The sequence below is a fragment of the Panthera pardus genome, unplaced genomic scaffold, assembly GCF_024362965.1.
Source record: "Panthera pardus isolate Hobbes unplaced genomic scaffold, ASM2436296v1 HiC_scaffold_17, whole genome shotgun sequence".
In the NCBI taxonomy this organism is placed as follows: domain Eukaryota; kingdom Metazoa; phylum Chordata; class Mammalia; order Carnivora; family Felidae; genus Panthera; species Panthera pardus.
The window spans coordinates 93891210-93915844 of NW_026526732.1; the positions used below are offsets into that span (position 1 = coordinate 93891210).

The following is a 24635-nucleotide window of genomic DNA, read 5'->3' on the forward strand; positions in this document are numbered from 1 at the left end:
TTCTTTTCTTGCATAGTGCTTTTGTTGACAGGTGAGGTTACCATTAGGAGATCCATCACCAGTCAGAAGGTTTTGCTTTACAGCAAACCACATGTACATACTCCATTTTCAATTACACTCATTAATATTCAAGGTCTTTCAGACTGGGAACATTGGATGACACTTGGTATAAGAAATCATATGGTTACCATGGAGATTTGGAGCTATTCTAGGTATTTGACCTCTTTTCTTTACTGCAGGTAATTTATTTTATGACATCAAAAGTTGCTTCCCAGGATAGAGTTTACTCTTTGATAAGTGTCTTTATAATTCCTTAATGCCACTGGTCTGAAAGGTATTTTTTTATAGATATATTTTGTTCTTATGTGTTTTTAGTCCATAATATTATCTTTGAATATTACTAATAATGATAATGATAATAGGCATCATTTATTGGGCACCTACTATATAGCTCACACATGATCTTATTTAATTCTCAAAACCTTTCTTTGTGGTAGTATTATCAATTAGGATTAAGGTTGACAGAGAGAGAAGAATTATATACCACTAAACAATGGCTTAAGTAGATGGTTTATTTCTCTTTCCTGTTCCAGTATTCCAGAAACAGTCCAGGGATGATATGACGTAGTGGCAGGGATTCAATCTTTGTTTTATACTTCTGGCATACGTAGCTTTCATTCACAAGGCTACCTCAAGGACAAAGCAGGCTGTTATAGCCCTGCCATCACATCATTTTCCAGCTGTTGGAAAAAGGAAGGGTGCAAGAGGTCACACCCTCTTTCTTTAAAGACACTTCCCAGAAGTAGCACATACCATTTCCACATATATCCCAGAACTTAGACCACACCTAGTTGTAAAAGATTTTTTTTTCAATCATTTATGTGTCTAGCTAAAAAATTAAGATTCTGTTGCTGAGGAAGAAGGGGAGAATGGATATTGAGAGACAGCAGTATCTGTTGCATTTGAACTATTATTATCCCCATCTCACAAATGGAGACACTGAATCATAGAGAAAGTAAACTAAGATCTCACAGCTGGTACAGCCAAGATTCAAACCCAGATCTATCAAACTTCAGAGCCCTTAAGCACTACTTTGGAGTACCTCTACCTTAACACAGTTATTTGACTTTATTCTGTCTCTTCATCTAAATTAGTATAAAGAAAACCTTTCTGGGGCACCTGTGGCTCAGTCGGTTAAGCATTCAACTCTTGATTTTGGCTCAGGTCATGATCTCACAGTTCATGGTTTTGAGTCCCATGTGAGGCTCTGTGCTGGTAGCGTGGAGCCTGCTTGGGATTCTCTCTCTCTCTCTCTCTCTCTCTCTCTCTCTCTCTCTCAAAATAAATCCATAGACTTAAAACCAAAAACCAAAAAAACCCACCTTTCTGACTAAGTTGCTAGGTCAACCTATTGAAACAATGGAATTCTTTATTTTACTAAGTGTTCTTGGCAAACGACATAGTACTGGTATCAACTTGTGCAATGAAGACTTTACTTCTGCTGACCTTTTGGGTAAGTGGATTCACAGAATTTAGTGACAGGTTTAGAAAATTGCCGAGCTGACAGATTAAAGTCTTATTGCCAGTCTTCTACTTGTTCAAGGTTGCAAAAGGTTTAAGTGTCATTAAAATATGCTTTGCTATCTTATTGATGGTTTAGATTTTAAACAAGGCAATAAAAAACAAGGTTTCCAATAGGATCAATAAGAATAAATAGAAGGAATATTTACTGTATGAAAAAAACAGTATTATTATGATTTATTCTTCAAAGATAAAATTTTAAGTTAATGATAGCAATTCTTAGAATAAATCAAACCATACTTTTTCTAAGTTATTTGAAAATTATCGCATTTAGGTGGTTAACCTGTGATTCTCTAATATCTCACTTGAGTAAAAATCTAAATCATACAACATATTATGAACTAAGGCTCTCTTCCTTCCTTCAATTTCATAGTTTTTTGTTTTGTTTTGTTTTGTTTTGTTTTGTTTTGTTTTGTTTTTTGGCTCCAGTTTTATTCAGCTTCTTGTCTCTGCCTAGCTTGTGAGGGTTTTTAATCTTTCTTATGTCTGCCTATCCCTCTGCTTTTCTAGCGAGAGCATCTGCATGTGAGTGAATACATCAACAAACAGGTAAATACCATGTTTTATAAATGTCACAACTTAATGTTACTTTGTTGCTTAAACTTTTCAACATTTTACAGAATCTCTACACATTTATCAATACTTCTCTCATCGCTCCTCGGCCTTTTGTCTAAGATCAAGTGTCTAAGATCAATCTTCTCAAGAATACTATTAAAATAAATTATATATATTATATTATATTATATTATATTATATTATATTATATTATATTATAAATATTATTCAACAGAAGTTCTTCACTTAATTAGTTACAACAATACTAGGGATACTGAGTGACTAAGGACAAGATTAATGATTCAGTGGTTTACCTAGAAGTAAAGTGACATTTCCACTGCTGTGACAATTTGCAGAAAAGACATTTCAGTATGAAGAAACAAAATTTGGGTCCAAGATGGTAATGGAGGAATCTCTTTGCAGATTCATCTTCCTTGGGGCACAGAAAAAGAGCCATGATTTAAAGGTCTCATCAGCCCTTGAGTGTCTAAAATGGCGGGGGACATGAGGACTGCTCTTGAGAGTCAGAGGGACTGGTGAGCACCATTGTTTATGCTACTTCTCCACCTTGATACCATAGACAGAACCAGGGCCCGGGCATCCTAGCCAGCCTGTCACTTCAGTGAGTCCTGGGCCCCTAGCCCATATCACCCCAGCTGGCGCCCCAGGGCCACACACCTGCCCAAGTTCCAGCCATAACACTAAGGTGGTCCTAGCATGGTGCATACCAGAACACCTCTGGACAGTACCCCTGGAGCTCCAGTTGTCTGGCCAAGGCAACAGGTGCAAAGCACCCTGAGACATACCTAGCCCACATCTGCTTCAGCTCCACCAGGGCACCCTCTGTATGGAGTGCCCTGCAACCTCCTATCACCCGCCCACTGCAGCTCTAGCTATCCTACCAGTCTCCCTATACCCTCTGTATCTCATACCCCCATGCCCCTATATCTCAGCTCCAGGTGTCCTGCTAGGATAACCCTCTTTGGAGCACCCCAGGACCATCCAGTCTGCACCTATTTCAGTTTCAGTCATCCTGCCAGGGAGCCCTCTGCATGGAATACCCTGAGATCTCCCCTTGCTCTAGCCTGTACCTGCTTCAGCTTCATCTGTCTTGCCAGGGCATCTCTGTGTAGAGTGCCCTGTGATCCTTAGCCTGTGCCTGCTATAGCTTGAGCTAGCCAGCCAAAGCCAGGAATATGCAGTCTACCCAAGGAAATGCCTAACAAAGCTATTCCTTTGAGACAGGAAAAAGTGCTTTTCCATTTAATTCATAGAAACAAACATAGAAAGTCAATCAAAATAAGAAGACTGTGCTCCAAATGAAAGAACAAAACAAAAGTCCAGAAAAAGAACTCAACAAAATGAAGATAAACAATCTACCTGAGAAAAGCTTCAAAATAATGATCATAAAGATACTCAGGGTTGAAGAATACAATAATTAAAATGGAAAATACATGAGACGGAATCAACAGCAGATTAGAAGATGCAGAAGAATGGACCAGTGACCTGAAAGACAGGGTATTGGAAAGCAACCAAGCTAAACAACGAGAAGAGAAAAGAATTAAGAAAATGAAGATAGATTAAAAGATCTCTGGGACAAAATCAAGTCTACTAACATTGTCCTTATAGGGGTTCCAGAAGGAAGAGAGAGAGAAGAGAGAGAGAAAGTAGCAGAAATCATTTGAAGAAATAATAGCTAAAAACTTCCTTAACCCGGGGAAGTAAACCAAATCCAGGTCCAGGTAGTGCAGAAATACTATAAAAAGAAAAAACAAGGAAACCCCCCAAAAAACCCCAAACCCAAGGAGGTCCACACCAAGATACATATAATTAAAATGTCAAAGATTCCAGATAAAGACAGAATCTTAAGAGCAGCAAGAGAAAATCAACTGTTATGCACAAGGGAAACCCCATAAGGCTATCAGCTGATTTTTCAGCACAAACTCAACAGCCCCATTGGCTCCAGGTGTCTCTGATGCCCAGGCATAGGCAAAGGATATGAGACTAGCACAATTGGCTTGAATCAAACAAGACTGATTTTCCTGGGACCAAAGAAGGGTCTGTCCTCCCTTGGATAATGTGCTGAAGGATAAAAAAATTTGAGCTTTTTGTTAGCAAGGATAAAGCAGTGTAAGGCAAACAAAATTTGCATTGCACATTTTATTTTTAGAGAAATTATACTCAAGATAGAAATTCAATATAAAATAAGTACAATATCTTTATCACCCACAAGTTTAGGTATGGTGCTTGGTACCTGATCTAAAATCCATTCATTCTTTAGCCTTTCAATAACTATTCTTTGACCACTTACTACATGTCAGCCGCTGTTCTCAGTACTAAAGTTAGAGATTAGATATTTATCTGTATTAGCAATGCTTTCAGCAGCAAGTAACATAATAAACATTTTAAAATGGCTTAACTCATAGACACATGTAATGTTTACCTAACAGAAATTGAGGGCAGGCAGTCCACAGTCCAACCCCCCTAAAATGTTACCAAGGATACAGATTCTTTCTTCTCTGTGTCCTTAGCATGCTGGCTTTTGTCTTTATTCTTGCCACCTCATTGCTCCGTGGTTGCCACAGCTCCAAACATCTCATCTGATTTCAAATCAGAAAGAAGTAGTAAAAGGAAGTTCTTCTCCTATTGCTGTTTTTACAAGCATTGAAAAAGTCTCAGAAGCCTCCTGACAGATTTCCATGAAATCTCATTGGCAGAACTGTGCCACATTGGTATGTTTAACAGAAATAGGGTCTGGAATAGTAATTATCTTACAAAGTACTATGGGCTGTACACGTTATTGCCCCAAATAAAATTGAGAATCTGTTCATAAGGAATGACCTGGATGATGGTTAGTGTATTACAATGTCTTCCACAGTCCCCTTCTTTATGGAATTAGTTCTCTGTCCACTTCGTGGAAAGGTAGAGATAAAACATGTATATTTTTTACACTCTAGTCTTAGAAATTCTATCTGAGGGATTTATTTAGTGTTTTTTTGTATAGTTTAGTGTTTGTTTTCTACATTCAGACAGAAAAGCTGTTTGCTTATATAAGCTTGACAGGAACTGGGGATTGGGACCCGTAGGGCTTCACTTGGTTTCATCCTGTGGCTCTAAGATGTCATACAGAGGGATAGAAATGTGGAGCCAGCCACTTGTGTTAAGTATCAGCAGAACATTCCCTGGTTTCCACATAGTACCACCCACATCTTGTTGCCATCATCAGCTTATTTGTGTAGCTGCTTCTTCACTAGATAATGAGTTTCTTGAGGGAAGAGACGTTTATTTATTTCTATATTCCTACCCCTGAGGATGGTGTCTGGCATGTAGTAGGTGCTCAGTGAAGGTTAGAGGTTACAGATTATCTCTCAGAAAGTAATAAAATGTGGGGAGGAAAGTTAGAATATTATATATTAAGGAACTAAAACTTGAAGCGTTTTGAAAACTAATTTAAAAAATGAAGAATAGGTGAAAGAGTCACAATTAGCATTTGTCTTTTTTATTTATTTATTTATCTATTAGTAGTTTGTCTCTTTTATTTATTTATTTTTTTCTTCTCTCTGGGAGGTACAGTTGAGGTCATGTGGTGTTTGTGCAAACTGCTTGGGTCTACATGGCACAGAAGTGGGGCTAAAGTACGAATGAGGTGGAAGTCAGAAGCAGCCTGTCCAAACAAGCATGATCGAAAGCAGTTGCCGTGTAGGCTTTATCATTTTTATAGCAATAAAAGCAGTAATGATGGACTTTATTGCAGTCACAAGCTACCATTACCATGTTAGATAAGTGAATTCAAGCAGGTCTTCTAGAAGTCACAGAATGTGTTATTGTTCTTGCTTTCTTTAAAAAATTCAAAAATAAAATCTCTCCAATGTTAATTTTCAGCATTTGCTGTTGCATTACAAATTTACATTTTATTGGTAATATTGCTCAATGATAATTCTCATAATACTCGCGTTCTGGGAAAAGTCAGTAAAACTTTTCTTAAAGAGCAAGGCTTTGTGTTCACCCTCCATGCAATGCATACATCAGTGTGAGAGGGAGGAGAGAAACTGGGCCCTGTCCCAGGTCCAAGACTACCTAATCTTGGACCGTGGCCAAGTTCAGTTAGCCTATCTGCTGTTTGGTTTCTACCTCTGAGAAATAGAGGTATGTGAGAAGATGATCTCATGATTTTTCTCTAGCTCTAAAATGTTATGATTATAACCCATTAAATGCCTACCTTGATGGGCACTGAAGAAGGAGAAGGGTTAACACAGTGCTTACCTGGCAAGTTAGATTTATCACCTCATCTCTGTAATATTATCTTACAAATTATGATGTTGTACATTTAAGCCAAGAGAGCAGCTATATGAAATAAGAAAAAAACGAAATACAATTCACGTTTGGTATAGTTATTGTAATGTCTATTTCTGCAAATATCCACTGTGCATGTGCATACCTGGAATCTACAGAATTGTGTACCTGCCCTTTTTCCACTGAATTTTATATTGTGAGCATTTTCCCAACCCATTAAAAAATCCTTCAAAAAACAAGAGTTTTCTTGAGAATGTTTTATATTGTGAAATATAACACAGATACAGAAAACTGTATAAAAGAATCAATTAGTGTAAGGTAAGCACTCTTGTAGGAAACACCTCTCTCAGCCACCTCTCTCTACCTCAACATAACCTTCTCTACTGCTGCTGAAATTTTATTGCCCCAATGACTTTTATGGTAATAATTTCTTTATTTTTGTTTGTATTTTTACCACCCAGTGTACATCCCTAAATGTTATCATTTAGTGTTGCCTAAAAACATAATTTTTACCAAATATTTATTATTCTTTCATACAAAGATACATCAACACAGTTTATTGGATTATTTACTTGCTTTTCTGAAAGCTGATGGTTTTATTTTATGTTTTGAATTGGCATCTGTTAACATAATGCCAAATTTTATTTATTTTTATTTTATTATAATTTTTTTAATGTGTATTTATTTTTGAGACAGAGAGACAGACAGAGCATGAATGGGAGAGGGTCAGAAGAGAGGGAGACACAGAATCTGAAGCAGGCTCCAGACTCTGAGCAGTCAGCACAGAGCCCAATACGGGGCTCAAACTCACAAACTGTGAGTTAACCGACTGAGCCAGCCAGGTGCCCCAACATAATGGCAAATTTTAAAGCCTCAAAGGAATGCATTGAAAAGTGCTCCTCTCACTTCTGTTCTCCAGCAACCTAGCTATCTCTTTGACTAGTTTACAAGAAGGTGTTTTGAGGAAAAAGGAGTTTAAGAATGATATTGATATTTTCTCAGTTTTAATGTCCTAATCTAAGTAGCTACAAAAAATATAATTCTCACTAAAGCATAAAAAATCCCTGTAATTGATTCTTTTTTTTTAAAGTTTATTTATTTATTTTGAGAGAGGGAGAGAGAGAGAGATAGAGTGCACACACACAAAAGCAGGGGAGAGGCAGAGAGAGAGAGTGAGAGAGAAAGAGAATCCCAAGCAGGCTCTGCATTGTCAGTGGTGGAGCCCAATGTGGGGCTTGAACTCACGAATCATGAGATAATGACTTAAGCTGAAATCAAGAGTCAGTTGCTCAAATGAGTGAGCCACCCAGGTGCCCCTGTAATTGATTCTTTTATATGAAATTAACAGAATTTCAGGAGTGGATATGTAGTTTCACACTTAGGTTAGTTAAATGCATAGCATTGAATGTTGTGTGAATTGGATGTGAAATAACCACAGAAGGAAGCCTAGGATCAAATTAGATGTAAACAGTGTTGTTGTTTTACTTTGCTTTATTGTAGAGGCACGAGACCCAAGTTGCTTTTTCTCTTTGGCACAATGGGAACTCAGTTTTCTTATGTTTTGCTGTAGCAGATCAATAAATAATGTCATGATGATAACATATGCTAATGTGAAAATACATAATTCAGAACAAAGGAACTAACCACTACATAACTACCTAACCTGCCTGACCAGTACACAATTTTCATATATCAGAGATTTTTGGTTGCAAGAAACAAAAGCAGACTGCTTAATTTAAATAAAAGGAATTTGCTAGAAGGATTCAGGTACTCATTGTTTAGGAGAAAGGCTGGAGAATCAGGCTTTGAAGTGGGCACAGCCAATACAACTTAGGAGGTTCAGGAAGAGGAGATAACAACAGTGGTCTCAAATGGTATTAAGTTGGTTTTGGATGTTTTACTAGATGCTGGTCGAAATTGTGTGCCCGATCACGGAACGTCAGGTGACTAAACAACTAGAACTGCTGTTATGCTATTATCAGACACAATGAGTGATAAGTTTGGTAGCTGTATCAGCAGACTTATGATAGAAATGAAAAATTGGGGTCCAGCCTGAACATGCCCAGAAGGCACAAATAAATTACACATCCATGTATTTCAAACTCTCATGGCACCTGCCACAATGGACTTCCCTCAACTCACATCTGGGGCCTCATGAGGTGTGAGAGAGAAGGAGTGATCCCCTGTGACCAAGTGAGAGAAGAAGAGATGACAGGGCCAGTTTACACATGAATTCTCACCATACATTAGTGCCAGCAGAAAAATAGATTACTCATTACAGCCCCACCCAGGGATGGAAGGACAGGCTTGAAAGGAAATTCTCCCTGTAGGCAGTGTCATGAGCAGTACAAATGGTCATTGACTAGTATGCAGAGAGAAAAGTGTACTGAGTTGTAGGTATACAGGGACTCTGGGGCCGGTGGGAATGGCTTGGCTGCTTTGTCAGGGTCTTGGAAGAAGCAAAACTGGAAGGTTGTCCTGGTAGGTCATCCTTGGACTGGCTCTCCCATCTTTCTGTCCTCATTCTTCTGTTTTCTCTTTCTGGGATTGCAGGGATACTAATAAAGGTAGTATGACATGAACTTTTGCTTCAGCTTTGAGGGGAGCTAACCTCTCTGAAAAGTTCAGTGAAGTATTTGTGGGCAATTCAGACTCCCAGACCAAATCATACATGCTGTGCCCAAACAAAGATACATATCTAATGATGCCTCAAACTATTGTTAGGACTATTTCTTAGCACTTGAACTGAGAAAGAAAATGAAGAGAAGCTTGTCCAGATTATTTCTGATAACTTTCAAGTATACTCCTCTGAAAATCTAACTTAACCATTTATGAAATAATTGGGTTAGCAATCAGCAATAGAATCGTATCAATGAACAGACTGGATAAGAAAATTGGCTCATCAACAAAACAAGAGGCTACCTCATTCTCCTTATCCTAAGAAAAATCAATATGTAATCAAAATTTTTATTTTTTTCTTAAAACTATTCCACAGGTTGAATTTGACTATTTCTCAATACTGTCAACTCTGCCAAAAACCTAAGCAAAGAATGTAATTACCTTTTAAAGTATTTCTCCTATTCTGCTCCTTGATGAGTCTGAAACCGTTAAACAACCAGCCAGCGTTCTCCTGAGTTTAGTGTTTGGCACACACATCTCCTTTCTAAGGTTTTCTGTTCCCCCTATAAAAATAAAGGATGGCAGGATTTCCTTACTAAGAAGATAGTTAAGGGGCACATAGCTGGCTCAGTCCATAGAGCATGTGACTCTTGATCTCAGGGTCATGAGTTCAAGCCCTATGTTGGGTGTGGAGCCTACTTAAAGAAGAAGAAGGAAGAGGAGGAGAGGAAGGAGAAGGAGTAGATATTAACAAAGTGGAGAAAGCAAGTTACCAGCAGGAACAAGGAAGCAACAGAGGGAATCAAAATGTGGGATGAACTGGACATTCTGAATTAATACAGGACAGCAAAGAAGAGAAGGAAGGCCATGTCCACGGTGACGACTGGCCAGTTGGCGATATGAAAGAGGAATGAAGCATAGCTGATCATATTGTTTTGGGTGACATCATTCATACCTTTCACACTCAACATAATGCACAACAAGCCACTTCATCAAATCAACTGGTTGTGTCGCCACTCAGCAATGGGGAGAAAACTCCATTAGTGAACTGACTGTATCATGAACCCTAGAGCTTTCCATGATCAGAACTCCAGCTTGAATAAAAGCCACTTAGCTCCTCCCGTACTTCAGTGACTGAGGCCATCAAGCAAATGATAAGGAGCTTTCTGATTTTTCAGAATGGCTGCAAAAAATTATTTCATTTAGCCATGAGTTGAAAATAGGAAAGGCAGTTTACAGAAAATGGTTAAGAATGGTGTGTTGGGCATCTTAAATCTGTGACTGCCAACCATTCATTTCCCCTTCTTATTTTTTAAATGTTTGTTTATTTATTTTGAGAGAGAGAGAAAGAAAGTGCACACGCATGTGCACATGCATGAGTGGGAGGGAGGGGCAGAGAGAGAGGGAGAGAGAATCCCAAGCAGGCTCTGAGCTGTCAGCACAGACTCCAACATGTGGCTTAATCTCATCATGACCTGGGCCGAAATCAAGAGTCAGACACTGAACTGAATGAGCCATCAAGGTGCCCCTCATTTCCCCTTCTTGACACCACATTCCTTTTAGAGGAATTATAATTATAATTATTATTACTATTATTATTAGTTTAGCCTGGTAGGATTGTACTCCAGGATGCCTACAGTTTCTTAACCAATATTTGAGTATATGATTGAAAATAGGTTAATGAAACACTTATTGCCTGGAACTTAAATCTTGGAGGAAGATTAAAGACAGAAAATGGTAGGAATTCATCTAATCCAGGAGTGAGAGTCTAGATTTTTGCCACCATGACACTATTCCTGTCATCCCCAGATCCTGGACTAATAGGGATACCTTGGGTCTGGTTCTTTAGCCTTACTGTCTGATAATGAGGGCTGATATCTTTCAGTGTTTTCTTTGTGTAAATCAACTGGAGCCTATTTCTGTTGTTTGCATCTATAGGACTATGACTCATTCAGAAAGTGTACCTTAGCAATTAGGCAGGTTAAAGAAAAGTTGAATTTATTGCTATAAGATAAGTAATATGGGACTATAGCCAGAAGTAATACTTAATTATTTATACTTAATTATTTAAACAATTTTTTAAAAGCTTTTAGAAAATACTTATTAATAATATAACAATTTCATAGAGAAAAAAACAGAGTGGAAAGATATGCAATATTGAACAAAAACCAGGAAATACATTTCAACAATTATCTCATGGCAAAAATATGAAATAGATGACAATAGGTTTTAAAAAATATCTGACATTGATTGATTGATTGCCATTGACAGATTAAAGCATAGGTCTTATTCTAGCTGGAGTGATTTCCTCATTACCACTCATTCCTCTTTATTTAAATCCCGCACACATTTTTTTAGGTAGCTCTGTATCATTAGGTATAGAGGTATAAAATTTCAAAGCAATGGAACTTGATTTGACTCAAAGCCTCCTAGAAGTGAGAATTGAATAGTGAGTTTAGTCAGATGGGATTTAATAGGATCCAGAGTTCAGGATTTATTTCTTTTTCCCTTTGAAATGGTCAGCAGCATTGATGATTTTATGAGGGAAGAATCTCTTGATGTATCATATTAAAAAAAATGTGGAGGCCTGATTGCCTGTCACATTCCATCTGTATCATTATTGTTAAGGGTCATCAGGTATAATCCTCTTTATCAACAGACTTAATGTATTTTATTACCTTTCTTTGTTTTCCATGTGCTTTTTTTTGGCAATGGCAATGAAAGCTTATTTGTATCCTGTATCTGAATTTCATCCTCACAGAAATTATGTAAAATAGAATAGAATGAGCCATAGAATATCAAATACCATAATCTTTTTATTACAGAAGGACTTTGAGAATTATTGCCCTAACAGGTAACCAGTTAGCGTAAAGAAAAGACTGAATGGAGTCTGATGTGACAATTCCACCTAGACTTAACTCTGCTTTTTCTCAGAAAAGCCTTCTTCAAAAGACACCTCTATCTAAGGAGAAAACGTTCTAAAGTCTTTGTTCTCATCTTACAGTGATAAATCTCCCTTTATCTGATGTCTGTGTGATTATGAATTTGTCACATGAACTGTACTCAGCATAGAAAATTTATAGTAATGTCTAGTTAGTGGTCAATTTTCCATATTGTATAGAGAGCTTCCTTAAAAGGTCTCTCAAACAGCAGGATCTTCCTTAAGAATGACTTTCTTTAAGGAGTGCCTGGGTGGCTCAATTCGTTAAGCTTCATTGGACTCTTGATTTTGGCTCACTTCCCAATGTCACAGTGATGAGATAGAGCACCCCATCCCCCTAACAGTGAGATAGAACCAGGGACTCAGCATGGAACCTGATTGGGATTCTCTCTCCCTCTACCCCCCCCCCCCCCACAAAAAAAAAAAGAAAAGATCTTTAAAATATGATCACACGACTACTTTGCTACATCAGGAATGTTTTCAGCTGAAAATAATAGAAAAATCTAAAGTTACTTAAGAATAGTGCTTTTTTTTTCCTCACATGAGACAAAGTCTGGCAGGCAGCAGATTTCAGGGCTGTCCAATGACTCAATAAGTTCATCAAGGATACATCTTGTTTGCATTTTTTTATTCAGCGACACATAGCATGTTTGCTTGTTGCTTCATAGTCTTAAAATAGCTGCCACAACTCCAGGCATCACTTCTACACTGAAGGCAAGAAGAGGGAAGGGGCAGTGACAGTAAGCTCTCCTTTCGAGTTTTCTGCTTTAAAGAGAAGCAAAACTCTTACAGAAGCCTTCTATCATATCCACTTGCCAGAATATAGTTTCACACCCGCCCTGAAACCAATCACTGGTGAAGGGGCATAGCATTACCATGATTGGTTTTAGGAGGAAGAAGGTTCCAGGGAATCAACAATCCCTACATAAAGGGATTTTATGTGCGCTGATTACCAAAACACAAAATTGGAAAGAAGAAAGGAAGAATGTTGTTCTGCATGGAGAGATATTCTTTCCACTCTTTGCTCATCTGGTTCCTTCTCACTCTTTAGGTCTCTATTTTTTTATTTTATTTTATTTTTAAGTATATTTACTTTTGAGAGAGAGAGAGAGAGAGAGACAGACAGAGAGAGAGAGAGACAGACAGAGAGAGAGAGACAGAGAGAGGAGGAGAGAGCACAAGTGAGGGAGGGGCAGAGAGAGAGGGAAACACAGAATCCGAAGAAGGCTCCAGGCTCTGAGCTGTCAGCACAGCCTGATGTGGGGTTTGAACCCCCTAACCGTGATATCATGACCTGAGCTGAAGTCAGATGCTTAACTGACTGAGCCACCTAGGCGCCCTAAACCAGAACTTATTTATCTTTGGATGTGGCAAGAAAAACAAAACAAAACAAAACAAAACAAAACAAAACAAAACAAAACAAAAACCAGAAACAATATGTGCACAAAGGAGATTCACCTGACTCTTACACGTTAAAAAAAAAAAAAAAAATCCTAGAAGAATATAGAATATGGGAAAGAAACTCTAAGGATGTTATATTTAATGTGAAAATTTTGATAAAGTGTGTGTTTTAGGTAGGAGCTGATAATAAATTACCTAATGAATTAACGTAAACTCAGTGTAAACCAGATAAGTCCCGAATGACCTTTTGGTATACTGCTTCTATCCCGTTTGCTTTCTCCGTACGTCTCGGTTACCCTACAATCTTCCCAGCATTACTCAATCCAAAACCACTTTTCATTGTTGGGAAGAGTTTCCCATAAAGTCCCCCAATTAATTCCTGTTTTCTTTCATTCCCTGCCCACATTACCTCTTGTAAATGAGCAGTTATCTCAGAGCTGGAACAGTGGGAGGGGGAGAAACCGCAGGAATGCATTGCTCCGCTGTCCTGCCCGGTTTCAGCCAACTTCCTCTGCCAGTGATGAGACTACAGGCTTGGGGATTTGGGCTTCGTTCACTTCTGCAAAAAACCTTGAGTGAAGGCCTACTGCTTGCTGGACATTTTATAGGTAAAGATTGTAGAATGAGACTGACCCCGACCCTGCTTTCATAGAGTTTATATTCCAGGGGGAGCAAATAGAAAGTAAACACAATGTAGCGGTAAGCCATGGGAAGGATGAATGCTGTGTTGCCCAAGACCATAAAAGATGAGATAAAGAGCGTTTGAGTGGGGGTGGCTTTAGTTTGTGCTGCCAGGTAGGGGCGGCTGCTCAGACTGGGTTTCCTGTTAAACTGAAATCTGCATGACAGTGAGCCAGATCAGGCTTTGACCTGCTTGCGGGTCTATTTAGGGGAGAAACCACTGGCAAGTCCCTAAAACTCTGAGTCTCAGTTTTTTCTTCTCCAAACCAAGAAACATAATGACTTTTATAAAACTGTGAAGAACAATGAAATAATTTGTCAAATAACCTTGTATATGAGTTCAGTTACTGAATTTAGAATGTATGTTAATTACCTCACTAAACACAATTCCCACAAAATATAAAGGGCTATGCAAAGGTCTGTTGTTGTGGTTCTTCTTATTGTTAAGCTCCCGACCCTTTCTTCCAGGTCAGGCTCCTTTCCTAAGATGGCTTCCAGGGAATGTTCTGAACATTACTTAAGCTGAATGTGAAAAAAATGGCACCCCTGCTCATTTTCCCTTTTTGCTTTTCCCATTCCAACTTTCTCTCAGTGTTAGGTAATACTATATAACTTTCTGACATTCCAGCCCTGAATTTTTGTTGTAACCTTTGAATCATTGTTCTCCTTGAGTCTTAGCATCCATGTGGATGCTCAAAGTACTCTCAGATCCTCTATTTGGCCAAGGGCAGAACAAAACTGCATGGGTTCTTTATGCAACCACTTCCTGCCTGGGTGATGTTAAATTACTTATCCTTGTGTGTTTCATCTATAAAGTGGGAATAAGGATAGTATCTACCTCACAGGATTGTTATTGTAAAGAGTAAATGGTTTATTACCTCAAAAGCACTTCAAATAGTAAGTGTTTCATAAAGGTTGCTTATTTTATAACCCACTTCCTGACTCTATCCATTTTTTCTAATCTGCCTTATCCAGGCTTTTCCTATCTCATTTTAAGCTGTTGCTATCCCTTGCATATAGCCACTCCACACAACCATATGCAAAATTGTCTTATTTGCCTATTATTCCTTCCTTCCTTCCTTCCACAAATATTTGTAAAGCACTTACTATGTGAATGTCATTGTACTAAGTGCTATGACAGATTCCTAAAATAGAAAACATGGTCCTTCATTGGTAAGGTCAGAATCTAGCTGAGGGAGGATTCATATACATGTAAAATGCCAAACAACAATATGTGTCAAATAGCCATAAAATGAATATAAGGGCAGTCACATAACATTACCTACTTTGTGTTTCCTACTTTGCAAATATGCATGCAATCCTTTATTGGCTTAATAATTTACATGCATGTTCTCAGGTGTATGCAGTATTTATTTGATTTTCCCTTTGATCCTTATATTAATCCTCTCACACTGAAGTACCCTTGATAAGAGGGAGAAGATCTACACCAGAGTTGTTAGTGCATAAGCTCCAGGGGCTCTGCTCTGCTCCTTGCTGACTGTGAGATGTTGGGAAAGTAGCCCAGTTTCTCTGAACCTGATTTCCTCTCTATGAAATGGGGATAAAATGTTGATGTGGGTTGATATGAAGATTGAATGATATAATCCATGTAAATTCTTAATGCCAAGCCTGGTATTTGTAAGTGCTTGATAAACACAAGCTATACTCATAACTGTTTTTTTATAGAACTTGCAATAAGTGAAAATTCAGTATAGTTCACATGGTGCCTAGTACAGTGCTTTGTAAAATAGTAGACAATGAATTCATTTTGTTATTACATAGGTTATCAACCATGCAAACTCTACCTTCACCCTCAAAAGCTTAAAATGCCCTTTTAATATTTACTAAAATAAGAAGAAAACTAGTAAATATAGGAATTATTGATATTGAAACCAGTAGCCATTGTTCTCTTCGCAAGTATCTTGTTTCAGATCATTGTTCTACTGATATTAACAAATACAATGGAATGTCAAGTGTTTGTTACCAGACTCTAAGTGAAATAATAAACTAACTTATCAGACTGTATAACATTTAAAAAGATAAAGCAAGGTAAAAGTTTTTGCCTATAACACAGGTTTTCTATAGAAGCAGAGCAGAAGAGGGGTGCCAGGGTGGCTCAGTTGGTTAAGCCTCCAACTCTTGATCTCAGCTCAGGTCTTCATCTCAGGGTCATGTGTTCAAGCCCCACATTGGACTCCATGCTCGCCTGGAACCTACTTATCAAACAATAAACTTTGTGGGGTGCCTGGGTGGCTCATTCGGTTGAACATCCAACTCTTCATTTTGGGTCAGGTCACGAACCCAGGGTCATGGGATTGAACCCTGCTGTCAGGCTCTGTGCTAAGCATGGAGTCGGCTTGGGATTCTCTCTCTGTCTCTCTCTCTCTCCCTCTCTCTCTTCCCCCCTCTCTCCCCCTCTGCCTCTCTCCATCTACTCCTCCCCATAAAAAAAAAAAAAAAAGAAGAAGTAGAGCAGAAGATTTAAAATTTCTCCAATACTATTTCTTTTTAGAAATTAGATGATGGGCCTTTCAGTAATTGGTGGGATGCCAATCCTCAAATAACTTCAAATGTGGATCTATAATTAAAATCAGAAATTTGAACCATAGAAACATATGTTCTTTTTTTTTTTTTTTAATTTTTTTTTTTTTCAACGTTTTTTATTTATTTTTGGGACAGAGAGAGACAGAGCATGAACGGGGGAGGGGCAGAGAGAGAGAGGGAGACACAGAATTGGAAACAGGCTCCAGGCTCCGAGCCATCAGCCCAGAGCCTGACGCGGGGCTCGAACTCACAGACCGCGAGATTGTGACCTGGCTGAAGTCGGACGCTCAACCGACTGCGCCACCCAGGCGCCCCTAGAAACATATGTTCTTGATATGTTCTACTATTTCTCTTCATTTTTATGATCGTTTTACTCCCCTATTGCTTTCATATATATATTCTGCTTACACTACAAATTTTACATTGAGTTTTAGTGAATACATAGAATTGATAATGATAAATTGCTATAGGCTGCTGCTTTGGGGGTAAATATAGGGATCCAAGGAAACATGGAGATGATTCCTTCACTCTCCCTACTCCAAGGGAGGCTGAAATGTAATGGCTCAACTGTTCCATCATTGGAAATTCAATCTGCCTCTGAAAAGCAATTTCGGTTTTATAAAGCCACAGTTTATAGAACTTCAGATATCATTCCCAGGGGCCATTTGAAAATGAATCATCAAAGAACTGATATTTGAATCAGAAAGAATGATCATTCATGAAGCTCAGGCATGTCAGGCCAGCAGGCTCATGATTTTGCTTTACAAGAAACAGAGGGCAGGAAGAGATGGCTGAGGGGTTCATGTCGTACAGGCAAGGTCAAGGGTGGAGTCTCCCTCTCTGGGCAGGAGTTGTTTTCCTCAAGAGAGACCTGAGATTGAATGCACAGAATGATTTAGTGTCCCAGGGCATGGCCTGAACGCTTCCACACTTGGATTAAATACCAGAAGCCAAGTTACTAGACTGAAAACCGGGAGGGTGCAATAGAGCTGCCAACCCCAAACGACCAGGGTTGAAATCTAAAGAATATTTCTCCCATCCACTGTGAAGGGTTGTGAAAAAGAGGCTGGGAAAAAGGGTTTTGTAGCTGAATCAGACTGCTGATTGCATTTTATTAAAGTTGGGTAAGAAATCTATATTCTGTAAAATCATTGCTTTCTACACTTTTGCATTTCCTTTACTTCCCCTTAGTTTTATAATGGAAACACTTTTTTACTTAAACTCATAGGGAGTCTTTGTGACCTCATTTTCCTAAGACTCATTTCTGTTGAAGCCACCAACCAAAGCGGATATTTGGAAAAAAAAATAATGTGATGACAAAAATTTTCTCATCAAACCTGGAGAGGTTGAAAAGGAGTTTGGGAGAAGAAAGAGAAGCCCAGAAGACATTGGAGAAATTAAGAGTGCATCATAAACGTAACCCAAAGCAGAATATTCGGTAAAACGTGAGGTTCAAAGCCAAATCAGCACGTCAGGCAAAAATGACACTTCTTTCTTGGCTTTACGAGACAGAATCCTAAGGCCACATACCTTCAAACACCTTTAAAACCACAATCATTTCTCACAAGTAGTCGGCCTGAAGTGTGATCTTAAAGCTGTATTTAGACATAAAACTCAAGTCACTAAACCTGTGTGTTTACTGAACTTTTTATAGATGTGTATTTACTGGGCAACCATTGATATTGTCTTCTGTGAGTACACCCTGTTCTGTGCCTGGAAAAGATGTGCTGCCTCTGTGTGGTTGTCTTAAATGTCAAGGCTGTTGGTGCTGCAAGAGCCCTCCTGCCTCAACAGGGCTGTGTGCAAACCCACTAGCGTTAATAAAAAAGCAAAGTTCTTGGGGAACAAAGCTAGGATAGTAAAATGTCCTTTTAACGCACAAACCCTGTCAGAACTCCGTCTGCCTCGGTGCTGAGCTTGCTAATAGCTTCAAACATGTAACACCAGTTAATCACACAATTGTTGGGAGATGCAAAGTCACTGTATAATTACTGACGTTTTCAAAGGAATTAGCATGTAGTTACTATGAACAACATGTTCTATTTTGTGGAAACTATGCAATTAACTTGTCTTAGGCTAATAAATTAAGTGTAGCATAAGCCCATATAACAGCTGCTTGAAAGGAGGGACTGGCTGGCGATGCGTTTATTGAGATCACTTTGAACTCACTCGCCTCTGTACTCAGTGCAGAGATAGGTGTGTCCTGCTTTAGGGAAGTTAGACACAGGCCCACATCCACTCAACAGCTATTTTGGGAAGTTTGAACACACTTGGTCAGGGGAGAGAAGGTGAGGTTGGAATGAAGAGGGAGGAAAATGTAGCGAAATGATGTTAAAGCGTTAGACACTAACTTGGAGTTGACATGGAACAGGACCTATACTGGGAGTAAATTCAGAAACTCATGGTAAAGGCCATTTATCAGGGACACGTCTATTGCAATTGGAAAGGCGTTCTCATACCGTGCTCAGGAGGTTTCGGATTATTCACAATGAGGTAAAAAGCAGGTTAGCTCCTCTTTTATGTCTTCTGCCCTTTCAGATTGAATAATAATTGGCCTAGATTTGGTTGAAAAAGAGGAGATAGTCCTCAAATTCATTTTTCAGTGGAGGGTTCGAGAGGGTTCTGAAGGAATTTATTGGTCACTTTTGGGCCTCTTTTAGAATTCAGTGTTGATGTGTTTTCAGGAAAAGATCTAGTGTCTCCCACTTTTGGTAGGAATTGCTGGAACCGGACGGCTGACTTTGCAGTGCTCAGCCCTGAAATGTCCAGGCCTAGAATTCTGAGCTCTCTCAGCTTCCAGCCAGGGGCACTCCGCTGGCATGTTAATGTCAGAGAGGAGGAAGTGCCCCTCTGCCATGTGACAAAGTTCCTGACTCTGATTGGGGTATAGTTAAAGGTTAGGCTTAATAACTGGATGGAAGAATTTTCTTTCCCTATATCGCTTCTTGACTGGAAATCCTATGATTATATACCTTATCTCAACATCTGCCAGCAACCTCTCTCTAGGAGATGGTTTGTCGTGGAGGTGGGTATCCTACATTTTTATTTAGAAATTGCCCCTTCTAAACTTTCCTCCGACTGCCCACCGTCAGCCTTACACAGATTACTAGTGAAAGCAGATGCGGAAAAGGTACTACTTGCTGTCTAACCGCAAGTGAGACAGGCCATATACTCTTCAGGTAGCTGTGTGAAGACTTCACATCATGTATTTTACTTTTGGTCGAACCTTCTGCACATGTGTTGGAGTATTTTCCTATGTTAACAGAGCATATGCAACAAAGGGTCATATCAAGGTTTTCCACTGAGGTGAAACCCAGTGGCTAGTGCAACAGTAAAAGGGACTGTAGGTCAGGTGGTATTTTCTTGATTATTTTTATATTTTAAAAGTAAAATATAGGCTTAGTTTTTGAATTAAAGAGAAATGCTAATTCCTGCCTAGTTAGACATACTTGTAGCAGAATCTTAAATTGTGTAAATATGGTAAATAAAGTTCTTGTCTTTTTTTTAAAGATTATTTTTTTTTTTATTTTTAAGGAATCTCTATACCTAACATGGGGCTCGAACTCACTACGCAAGAATCTCACGCTCCACTGGCTAAGCCAGCCAGGTGCTCCAAAGCTCTCACGCCTTCAAGCAGAATGTAACTATTGAATATGTTCTATGAAAAATTAATTTTGTAGCGCAAGATACTCATTTGGATTAAACTATTCTATGAATTGTTTTTATAATCCATTTTCATTACTGACTTTGTTATTCAGATGTCCACCCTCGGCTTTTTTAAAGTTTGCCTTATGCCACTTCACTTTCACGAAAGATCTACATCGGTACCTGTTTTTGCTAACTGTAAGAAATCTAAAGAGGATTTTCACTTTTCAAACAAAAAGGGTGCAAAGCAAAAATTGCTTTCAGCGTTTGTTTTGCGGTGAATGGTTATAGAGGCAGCGCGAACCCCAACAGCGAGAGTGGCCTTGCTAAGCTCTTTCCCTGGAACGACACCCAGCATCTTTGCGTCAAGCCACCATAGCTCTGAACTCTGTCTGTGAGCATCCACACTCTATCTCGACTTACTGTGCGTATCTACTAGCAAGACGTGTCCCAAGGTTTCAGAAAAACCTCAGAGATTATTTTTTTTGTGTCTGGGAACACTTGGAAAAATTTCCATATAAATTAATGGTAATTGTTTCTTCAGTTTATGCCATTTCAGCCTACAAAAGCGTTCATTAGGCATGCTCTATTTTCAAATACTGTGGGAAACCTGTATTTTATTTTATTTTTTAACGTTTATTTATTTTTTGAGAGATACAGAGACAGAGTACGAGCGGGGGAAGGCCAGAGAGAGTGGGAGACACAGAATCTGAAGCAGGCTCCAGGCTCCCAGCTGTCAACACAGAGCCCGATGCCGGGCTCCAACTCACGAACCGTGAGATCATGACCTGAGCTGAAGTTGGACGCTTAACCGACTGAGCCACCCAGGCACCACTGTAAAACCTGTATTTTAAAAATGATTCAAAGACATGCATTTTTGTTGAGTAGTATGTCAACATTATTTTAATGACTCTTAGCAAAAAATTAAAAATAATATTACCTACTCTAGTATCTGTTACATTTATTTGCTATCTTCTTTTTTTTTTTTAATATATGAAATTTATTGTCAAATTGGTTTCCATATAACACCCAGTGCTCATCCCAAAAGGTGCCCTCCTCAATACCCATCACCCACCCTGCCCTCCCTCCCACCCCCCATCAACCCTCAGTTTGTTCTCAGTTTTTAACAGTCTCTTATGCTTTGGCTCTCTCCCACTCTAACCTCTTTTTTTTTTTTTTTTTTTTCCTTCCCCTCCCCCATGGGTTTCTGTTACGTTTCTCAGGATCCACATAAGAGTGAAACCATATGGTATCTGTCTTTCTCTGTATGGCTTATTTCACTTAGCATCACACTCTCCAGTTCCATCCACGTTGCTACGAAAGGCCATATTTCATTTTTTCTCATTGCCACGTAGTATTCCATTGTGTATATAAACCACAATTTCTTTATCCATTCATCAGTTGATGGACATTTAGGCTCTTTCCATAATTTGGCTATTGTTGAGAGTGCTGCTATAAACATTGGGGTACAAGTTCCCTTATGCGTCAGTACTCCTGTATCCCTTGGATAAATTCCTAGCAGTGCTATTGCTGGGTCATAGGGTAGGTCTATTTTTAATTTTCTCCACACTGCTTTCCAGAGCGCTGCACCAATTTGCATTCCCACCAACAGTGCAAGAGGGTTCCCGTTTCTCCACATCCTCTCCAGCATCTATAGTCTCCTGATTTGTTCATTTTGGCCACTCTGACTGGTGTGAGGTGGTATCTGAGTGTGGTTTTGATTTGTATTTCCCTGATAAGGAGCGACGTTGAACATCTTTTCATGTCCTGTTGGCCATCCGGATGTCTTCTTTAGAGAAGTGTCTATTCATGTTTTCTGCCCATTTCTTCACTGGATTATTTGTTTTTCGGGTGTGGAGTTTGGTGAGCTCTTTATAGATTTTGGATGCTAGCCCTTTGTCTGATATGTCATTTGCAAATATCTTTTCCCATTCCGTTGGTTGCCTTTTAGTTTTGTTGGTTGTTTCCTTTGCTGTGCAGAAGCTTTTTATCTTCATAAGGTCCCAGTAATTCACTTTTGCTTTTAATTCCCTTGCCTTTGGGGATGTGTCAAGTCAGAGATTGCTATGGCTGAGGTCAAAGAGGTCTTTTCCTGCTTTCTCCTCTAAGGTTTTGATGGTTTCCTGTCTCACATTCAGGTCCTTTATCCATTTTGAGTTTATTTTTGTGAATGGTGTGAGAAAGTGGTCTAGTTTCAACCTTCTGCATGTTGCTGTCCAGTTCTCCCAGCACCATTTGTTAAAGAGACTGTCTTTTTTCCATCGGATGTTCTTTCCTGCTTTGTCAAAGATGAGTTGGCCATACGTTTGTGGGTCTAGTTCTGGGGTTTCTATTCTATTCCATTGGTCTGTGTGTCTGTTTTTGTGCCAATACCATGCTGTCTTGATGATGACAGCTTTGTAGTAGAGGCTAAAGTCTGGGATTGTGATGCCTCCTGCTTTGGTCTTCTTCTTCAAAATTACTTTGGCTATTCTGGGCCTTTTGTGCTTCCATATGAATTTTAGGATTGCTTGTTCTAGTTTCGAGAAGAATGCTGGTGCAATTTTGATTGGGATTGCATTGAATGTGTAGATAGCTTTGGGTAGTATTGACATTTTGACAATATTTATTCTTCCAATCCATGAGCAGGGAATGTCTTTCCATTTCTTTAAATCTTCTTCAATTACCTTCATAAGATTTCTATAGTTTTCAGCATACAGATCTTTTACATCTTTGGTTAGATTTATTCCTAGGTATTTTATGCTTCTTGGTGCAATTGTGAATGGGACCAGTTTCTTTATTTGTCTTTCTGTTGCTTCATTGTTAGTGTATAAGAATGCAACTGATTTCTGTACATTGATTTTGTATCCTGCAACTTTGCTGAATTCATGTATCAGTTCTAGCAGACTTTTGGTGGAGTCTATCAGATTTTCCATGTATAATATCATGTCATCTGCAAAAAACGAAAGCTTGACTTCATCTTTGCCAATTTTGATGCCTTTGATTTCCTTTTGTTGTCTGATTGCTGAAGCTAGAACTTCCAGCACTATGTTAAACAACAGCGGTGAGAGTGGGCATCCCTGTCGTGTTCCTGATCTCAGGGAGAAAGCTCTCAGTTTTTCCCCGTTGAGGATGATGTTAGCTGTGGGCTTTTCATAAATGGCTTTTATGATCTTTAAGTATGTTCCTTCTATCCCGACTTTCTCAAGGGTTTTTATTAAGAAAGGGTGCTGGATTTCATCAAAGGCCTTTTCTGCATCGATTGACAGGATCATATGGTTCTTCTCTTTTTTTTTGTTAATGTGATGTATCATGTTGATTGATTTGCGAATGTTGAACCAGCCCTGCATCCCAGGAATGAATCCCACTTGATCATGGTGAATAATTCTTTTTATATGCCGTTGAATTCGATTTGCTAGTATCTTATTGAGAATTTTTGCATCCATATTCATCAGGGATATTGGCCTGTAGTTCTCTTTTTTTACTGGGTCTCGGTCTGGTTTAGGAATCAAAGTAATACTGGCTTCATAGAATGAGTCTGGAAGTTTTCCTTCCCTTTCTATTTCTTGGAATAGTTTGAGAAGGATAGGTATTATCTCTGCTTTAAACGTCTGGTAGAACTCCCCTGGGAAGCCATCTGGTCCTGGACTCTTATTTGTTGGGAGATTTTTGATAACCGATTCAATTTCTTCGCTGGTTATGGGTCTGTTCAAGCTTTCTATTTCCTCCTGATTGAGTTTTGGAAGAGTGTGGGTGTTTAGGAATTTGTCCATTTCTTCCAGGTTGTCCAATTTGTTGGCATATAATTTTTCATAGTATTCCCTGATAATTGTTTGTATCTCTGAGGGATTGGTTGTAATCATTCCATTTTCATTCATGATTTTATCTATTTGGGTCATCTCCCTTTTCTTTTTGAGAAGCCTGACTAGAGGTTTGTCAATTTTGTTTATTTTTTCAAAAAACGAACTCTTGGTTTCATTGATCTGCTCTACTGTTTTTTTAGATTCTATATTGTTTATTTCTGCTCTGATCTTTATTATTTCTCTTCTTCTGCTGGGTTTAGGCTGCCTTTGCTGTTCTGCTTCTATTTCCTTTAGGTGTGCTGTTAGATTTTGTATTTGGGATTTTTCTTGTTTCTTGAGATAGGCCTGGATTGCAATGTATTTTCCTCTCAGGACTGCCTTTGCTGTGTCCCAAAGCGTTTGGATTGTTGTATTTTCATTTTCGTGTGTTTCCATATATTTTTTAATTTCTTCTCTAATGCCTGGTTGACCCACTCAAGCGTTTGGATTGTTGTATTTTCATTTTCGTGTGTTTCCATATATTTTTTAATTTCTTCTCTAATGCCTGGTTGACCCACTCAAGCGTTTGGATTGTTGTATTTTCATTTTCGTGT

The 24635-nt window shown here is 38.8% G+C and overlaps 1 long non-coding RNA gene across 1 annotated transcript; it reads right to left on the reverse strand.

The window, feature by feature from the left end:
- Positions 1–553: 553 nt before the first annotated feature.
- Positions 554–13896, reverse strand: LOC109248185 (uncharacterized). The gene is made up of 3 exons (XR_002071950.2): positions 13800–13896; positions 9490–9611; positions 554–740 (listed from the first exon to the last, which is right to left on the reverse strand). It is a non-coding gene; the product is annotated as an uncharacterized LOC109248185 (long non-coding RNA).
- Between the last annotated feature and the right edge of the window lie 10739 nt (positions 13897–24635).